This window comes from Syngnathus leptorhynchus, unplaced genomic scaffold (assembly GCF_054491065.1).
Source record: "Syngnathus leptorhynchus isolate UIUO unplaced genomic scaffold, UIUO_Slep HiC_scaffold_134, whole genome shotgun sequence".
NCBI classification, from domain to species: Eukaryota; Metazoa; Chordata; class Actinopteri; order Syngnathiformes; family Syngnathidae; genus Syngnathus; species Syngnathus leptorhynchus.
The window spans coordinates 153,484-161,646 of record NW_028232101.1 but is presented as its reverse complement, the minus strand read 5'-3'; positions in this window follow the sequence as shown (position 1 = coordinate 161,646).

Here is an 8,163-nt window from a genome sequence, read left to right as displayed (position 1 = left end):
CACCATAGCTCCATACCTCCAGAGCTCCAGGGCTCCATAGCTCCATACCTCCAGAGCTCCATACCTCCAGAGCTCCATACCTCCAGAGCTCCATAGCTCCATAGCACCAGAGCTCCATAGCTCCATAGCACCAGAGCTCCATAGCACCAGAGCTCCATAGCACCAGAGCTCCATAGCTCCATAGCACCAGAGCTCCATAGCTCCATAGCACCAGAGCTCCATAGCTCCATAGCACCAGAGCTCCATACTTCCAGAGCTCCATAGCTCCATAGCTCCATAGCACCAGAGCTCCATAGCTCCATAGCACCAGAGCTCCATGGCTTCAGAGCTCCATAGCACCATAGCTCCATACCTCCAGAGCTCCAGGGCTCCATAGCTCCATACCTCCAGAGCTCCATACCTCCAGAGCTCCATACCTCCAGAGCTCCATAGCACCAGAGCTCCATAGCTCCATAGCACCAGAGCTCCATAGCACCAGAGCTCCATAGCACCAGAGCTCCATAGCTCCATAGCACCAGAGTTCCATAGCTCCATAGCACCAGAGCTCCATACTTCCAGAGCTCCATAGCTCCATAGCTCCATAGCACCAGAGCTCCATAGCTCCATAGCACCAGAGCTCCATAGCTCCATAGCACCAGAGCTCCATACTTCCATAGCTCCATAGCTCCATACCTCCAGAGCTCCATAGCTCCATAGCTCCATACCTCCAGAGCTCCATAGCTCCAGAGCTCCATAGCTCCATAGCTCCATAGCACCAGAGCTCCATAGCTCCATAGCACCAGAGCTCCATACTTCCATAGCTCCAGGGCTCCATAGCTCCAGGGCTCCATACCTCCAGAGCTCCATAGCTCCATACTTCCAGAGCTCCATAGCTCCATACTTCCATAGCTCCATACTTCCATACCTCCATAGCTCCATACTTCCATAGCACCAGAGCTCCATACTTCCATAGCACCAGAGCTCCATACCTCCAGAGCTCCAGAGCTCCAGCCTGGGTGGCTGGTGGCTCCATAGCTCCATACTTCCATAGCTCTAAGTCAGAGAGTTGGCGAAAATTGCACTAAGTGCGAAAGCCCATTCATTTACAACGGCGTGTCCACAAGGCGGCGACATTTCCCCGTTACCGGTGGCTGCGCGGCGGGTGAGTGACAGAGCTTATCCGAGCGGCTGGAACTCTGCGCCGGCGTGGTCGAGCGTGAGGCCTCGGCCCTTTGGCTGCCTGGTACCTAAAACACTTCCATTGATCCAGCCACGGAGGGTGCTGGCTGGTGGCTCCATACCTCCATAGCTCCATAGCACCAGAGCTCCATAGGTCCATAGCACCAGAGCTCCATGGCTTCAGAGCTCCATAGCACCATAGCTCCATACCTCCAGAGCTCCAGGGCTCCATAGCTCCATACCTCCAGAGCTCCATACCTCCAGAGCTCCATACCTCCAGAGCTCCATAGCACCAGAGCTCCATGGCTTCAGAGCTCCATAGCACCATAGCTCCATACCTCCAGAGCTCCAGGGCTCCATAGCTCCATACCTCCAGAGCTCCATACCTCCAGAGCTCCATACCTCCAGAGCTCCAGAGCTCCATAGCACCAGAGCTCCATGGCTTCAGAGCTCCATAGCACCATAGCTCCATACCTCCAGAGCTCCAGGGCTCCATAGCTCCATACCTCCAGAGCTCCATACCTCCAGAGCTCCAGAGCTCCATAGCACCAGAGCTCCATGGCTTCAGAGCTCCATAGCACCATAGCTCCATACCTCCAGAGCTCCAGGGCTCCATAGCTCCATACCTCCAGAGCTCCATACCTCCAGAGCTCCATACCTCCAGAGCTCCAGAGCTCCATAGCACCAGAGCTCCATGGCTTCAGAGCTCCATAGCTCCATACCTCCAGAGCTCCAGGGCTCCATAGCTCCATACCTCCAGAGCTCCATACCTCCAGAGCTCCAGAGCTCCATAGCACCAGAGCTCCATGGCTTCAGAGCTCCATAGCACCATAGCTCCATACCTCCAGAGCTCCAGGGCTCCATAGCTCCATACCTCCAGAGCTCCATACCTCCAGAGCTCCATACCTCCAGAGCTCCATAGCTCCATAGCACCAGAGCTCCATAGCTCCATAGCACCAGAGCTCCATAGCACCAGAGCTCCATAGCACCAGAGCTCCATAGCTCCATAGCACCAGAGCTCCATAGCTCCATAGCACCAGAGCTCCATAGCTCCATAGCACCAGAGCTCCATACTTCCAGAGCTCCATAGCTCCATAGCTCCATAGCACCAGAGCTCCATAGCTCCATAGCACCAGAGCTCCATAGCTCCATAGCACCAGAGCTCCATACTTCCATAGCTCCATAGCTCCATACCTCCAGAGCTCCATAGCTCCATAGCTGCATACCTCCAGAGCTCCATAGCTCCAGAGCTCCATAGCTCCATAGCTCCATAGCACCAGAGCTCCATAGCTCCATAGCACCAGAGCTCCATACTTCCATAGCTCCAGGGCTCCATAGCTCCAGGGCTCCATACCTCCAGAGCTCCATAGCTCCATACTTCCAGAGCTCCATAGCTCCATACTTCCATAGCTCCATACTTCCATACCTCCATAGCTCCATACTTCCATAGCACCAGAGCTCCATACTTCCATAGCACCAGAGCTCCATACCTCCAGAGCTCCACAGCTCCAGCCTGGGTGGCTGGTGGCTCCATTTGCTCCATACTTCCATAGCTCTAAGTCAGAGAGTTGGCGAAAATTGCACTAAGTGCGAAAGCCCATTCATTTACAACGGCGTGTCCACAAGGCGGCGACATTTCCCCGTTACCGGTGGCTGCGCGGCGGGTGAGTGACAGAGCTTATCCGAGCTGCTGGAACTCTGCGCCGGCGTGGTCGAGCGTGAGGCCTCGGCCCTTTGGCTGCCTGGTACCTAAAACACTTCCATTGATCCAGCCACGGAGGGTGCTGGCTGGTGGCTCCATACCTCCATAGCTCCATAGCACCAGAGCTCCATAGCTCCATAGCACCAGAGCTCCATGGCTTCAGAGCTCCATAGCACCATAGCTCCATACCTCCAGAGCTCCAGGGCTCCATAGCTCCATACCTCCAGAGCTCCATACCTCCAGAGCTCCATACCTCCAGAGCTCCATAGCACCAGAGCTCCATAGCACCAGAGCTCCATAGCACCAGAGCTCCATAGCTCCATAGCACCAGAGCTCCATAGCTCCATAGCACCAGAGCTCCATAGCTCCATAGCACCAGAGCTCCATACTTCCAGAGCTCCATAGCTCCATAGCTCCATAGCACCAGAGCTCCATAGCTCCATAGCACCAGAGCTCCATGGCTTCAGAGCTCCATAGCACCATAGCTCCATACCTCCAGAGCTCCAGGGCTCCATAGCTCCATACCTCCAGAGCACCATACCTCCAGAGCTCCATACCTCCAGAGCTCCATAGCACCAGAGCTCCATAGCTCCATAGCACCAGAGCTCCATAGCACCAGAGCTCCATAGCACCAGAGCTCCATAGCTCCATAGCACCAGAGCTCCATAGCTCCATAGCACCAGAGCTCCATACTTCCAGAGCTCCATAGCTCCATAGCACCAGAGCTCCATAGCTCCATAGCACCAGAGCTCCATAGCTCCATAGCACCAGAGCTCTATACTTCCATAGCTCCATAGCTCCATACCTCCAGAGCTCCATAGCTCCATAGCTCCATACCTCCAGAGCTCCATAGCTCCAGAGCTCCATAGCTCCATAGCTCCATAGCACCAGAGCTCCATAGCTCCATAGCACCAGAGCTCCATACTTCCATAGCTCCAGGGCTCCATACCTCCAGAGCTCCATAGCTCCATACTTCCAGAGCTCCATAGCTCCATACTTCCATAGCTCCATACTTCCATACCTCCATAGCTCCATACTTCCATAGCACCAGAGCTCCATACTTCCATAGCACCAGAGCTCCATACCTCCAGAGCTCCAGAGCTCCAGCCTGGGTGGCTGGTGGCTCCATAGCTCCATACTTCCATAGCTCTAAGTCAGAGAGTTGGCGAAAATTGCACTAAGTGCGAAAGCCCATTCATTTACAACGGCGTGTCCACAAGGCGGCGACATTTCCCCGTTACCGGTGGCTGCGCGGCGGGTGAGTGACAGAGCTTATCCGAGCGGCTGGAACTCTGCGCCGGCGTGGTCGAGCGTGAGGCCTCGGCCCTTTGGCTGCCTGGTACCTAAAACACTTCCATTGATCCAGCCACGGAGGGTGCTGGCTGGTGGCTCCATACCTCCATAGCTCCATAGCACCAGAGCTCCATAGCTCCATAGCACCAGAGCTCCATGGCTTCAGAGCTCCATAGCACCATAGCTCCATACCTCCAGAGCTCCAGGGCTCCATAGCTCCATACCTCCAGAGCTCCATACCTCCAGAGCTCCATAGCACCAGAGCTCCATGGCTTCAGAGCTCCATAGCACCATAGCTCCATACCTCCAGAGCTCCAGGGCTCCATAGCTCCATACCTCCAGAGCTCCATACCTCCAGAGCTCCATACCTCCAGAGCTCCAGAGCTCCATAGCACCAGAGCTCCATGGCTTCAGAGCTCCATAGCACCATAGCACCAGAGCTCCATAGCTCCATAGCACCAGAGCTCCATAGCTCCATAGCACCAGAGCTCCATAGCTCCATAGCACCAGAGCTCCATACTTCCAGAGCTCCATAGCTCCATAGCTCCATAGCACCAGAGCTCCATAGCTCCATAGCACCAGAGCTCCATGGCTTCAGAGCTCCATAGCACCATAGCTCCATACCTCCAGAGCTCCAGGGCTCCATAGCTCCATACCTCCAGAGCTCCATACCTCCAGAGCTCCATACCTCCAGAGCTCCATAGCACCAGAGCTCCATAGCTCCATAGCACCAGAGCTCCATAGCACCAGAGCTCCATAGCACCAGAGCTCCATAGCTCCATAGCACCAGAGCTCCATAGCTCCATAGCACCAGAGCTCCATACTTCCAGAGCTCCATAGCTCCATAGCTTCATAGCACCAGAGCTCCATAGCTCCATAGCACCAGAGCTCCATAGCTCCATAGCACCAGAGCTCCATACTTCCATAGCTCCATAGCTCCATACCTCCAGAGCTCCATAGCTCCATAGCTCCATACCTCCAGAGCTCCATAGCTCCAGAGCTCCATAGCTCCATAGCTCCATAGCACCAGAGCTCCATAGCTCCATAGCACCAGAGCTCCATACTTCCATAGCTCCAGGGCTCCATAGCTCCAGGGCTCCATACCTCCAGAGCTCCATAGCTCCATACTTCCAGAGCTCCATAGCTCCATACTTCCATAGCTCCATACTTCCATACCTCCATAGCTCCATACTTCCATAGCACCAGAGCTCCATACTTCCATAGCACCAGAGCTCCATACCTCCAGAGCTCCAGAGCTCCAGCCTGGGTGGCTGGTGGCTCCATAGCTCCATACTTCCATAGCTCTAAGTCAGAGAGTTGGCGAAAATTGCACTAAGTGCGAAAGCCCATTCATTTACAACGGCGTGTCCACAAGGCGGCGACATTTCCCCGTTACCGGTGGCTGCGCGGCGGGTGAGTGACAGAGCTTATCCGAGCGGCTGGAACTCTGCGCCGGCGTGGTCGAGCGTGAGGCCTCGGCCCTTTGGCTGCCTGGTACCTAAAACACTTCCATTGATCCAGCCACGGAGGGTGCTGGCTGGTGGCTCCATACCTCCATAGCTCCATAGCACCAGAGCTCCATAGGTCCATAGCACCAGAGCTCCATGGCTTCAGAGCTCCATAGCACCATAGCTCCATACCTCCAGAGCTCCAGGGCTCCATAGCTCCATACCTCCAGAGCTCCATACCTCCAGAGCTCCATACCTCCAGAGCTCCATAGCACCAGAGCTCCATGGCTTCAGAGCTCCATAGCACCATAGCTCCATACCTCCAGAGCTCCAGGGCTCCATAGCTCCATACCTCCAGAGCTCCATACCTCCAGAGCTCCATACCTCCAGAGCTCCAGAGCTCCATAGCACCAGAGCTCCATGGCTTCAGAGCTCCATAGCACCATAGCTCCATACCTCCAGAGCTCCAGGGCTCCATAGCTCCATACCTCCAGAGCTCCATACCTCCAGAGCTCCAGAGCTCCATAGCACCAGAGCTCCATGGCTTCAGAGCTCCATAGCACCATAGCTCCATACCTCCAGAGCTCCAGGGCTCCATAGCTCCATACCTCCAGAGCTCCATACCTCCAGAGCTCCAGAGCTCCATAGCACCAGAGCTCCATGGCTTCAGAGCTCCATAGCACCATAGCTCCATACCTCCAGAGCTCCAGGGCTCCAAAGCTCCATACCTCCAGAGCTCCATACCTCCAGAGCTCCATACCTCCAGAGCTCCATAGCTCCATAGCACCAGAGCTCCATAGCTCCATAGCACCAGAGCTCCATAGCACCAGAGCTCCATAGCACCAGAGCTCCATAGCTCCATAGCACCAGAGCTCCATAGCTCCATAGCACCAGAGCTCCATAGCTCCATAGCACCAGAGCTCCATACTTCCAGAGCTCCATAGCTCCATAGCTCCATAGCACCAGAGCTCCATAGCTCCATAGCACCAGAGCTCCATAGCTCCATAGCACCAGAGCTCCATACTTCCATAGCTCCATAGCTCCATACCTCCAGAGCTCCATAGCTCCATAGCTCCATACCTCCAGAGCTCCATAGCTCCAGAGCTCCATAGCTCCATAGCACCAGAGCTCCATAGCTCCATAGCACCAGAGCTCCATACTTCCATAGCTCCAGGGCTCCATAGCTCCAGGGCTCCATAGCTCCATACCTCCAGAGCTCCATAGCTCCATACTTCCAGAGCTCCATAGCTCCATAGCACCAGAGCTCCATAGCTCCATAGCACCAGAGCTCCATAGCTCCATAGCACCAGAGCTCCATAGCTCCATAGCACCAGAGCTCCATAGCTCCATAGCTCCAGGGCTCCATAGCTCCATAGCTCCAGGGCTCCATAGCTCCATAGCTCCAGGGCTCCATAGCTCCATAGCTCCATACCTCCAGAGCTCCATACCTCCAGAGCTCCATACCTCCATAGCACCAGAGCTCCATAGCTCCAGGGCTCCAGGGCTCCATAGCTCCATACCTCCAGAGCTCCATAGCTCCATACTTCCAGAGCTCCATAGCTCCATAGCTCCATACTTCCATAGCTCCATAGCTCCATACTTCCATAGCACCTGAGCTCCATACCTCCAGAGCTCCATAGCTCCAGCCTGGGTGGCTGGTGGCTCCATAGCTCCATACTTCCATAGCTCTAAGTCAGAGAGTTGGCGAAAATTGCACTAAGTGCGAAAGCCCATTCATTTACAACGGCGTGTCCGCCAGGCGGCGACATTTCCCCGTTACCGGTGGCTGCGCGGCGGGTGAGTGACAGAGCTTATCCGAGCGGCTGGAACTCTGCGCCGGCGTGGTCGAGCGTGAGGCCTCGGCCCTTTGGCTGCCTGGTACCTAAAACACTTCCATTGATCCAGCCACGGAGGGTGCTGGCTGGTGGCTCCATACCTCCATAGCTCCATAGCACCAGAGCTCCATAGCTCCATAGCACCAGAGCTCCATAGCTCCATAGCACCAGAGCTCCATGGCTTCAGAGCTCCATAGCACCATAGCTCCATACCTCCAGAGCTCCAGGGCTCCATAGCTCCATACCTCCAGAGCTCCATACCTCCAGAGCTCCATACCTCCAGAGCTCCATAGCACCAGAGCTCCATGGCTTCAGAGCTCCATAGCACCATAGCTCCATACCTCCAGAGCTCCAGGGCTCCATAGCTCCATACCTCCAGAGCTCCATACCTCCAGAGCTCCATACCTCCAGAGCTCCATAGCACCAGAGCTCCATGGCTTCAGAGCTCCATAGCACCATAGCTCCATACCTCCAGAGCTCCAGGGCTCCATAGCTCCATACCTCCAGAGCTCCATACCTCCAGAGCTCCATACCTCCAGAGCTCCAGAGCTCCATAGCACCAGAGCTCCATGGCTTCAGAGCTCCATAGCTCCATACCTCCAGAGCTCCAGGGCTCCATAGCTCCATACCTCCAGAGCTCCATACCTCCAGAGCTCCAGAGCTCCATAGCACCAGAGCTCCATGGCTTCAGAGCTCCATAGCACCATAGCTCCATACCTCCAGAGCT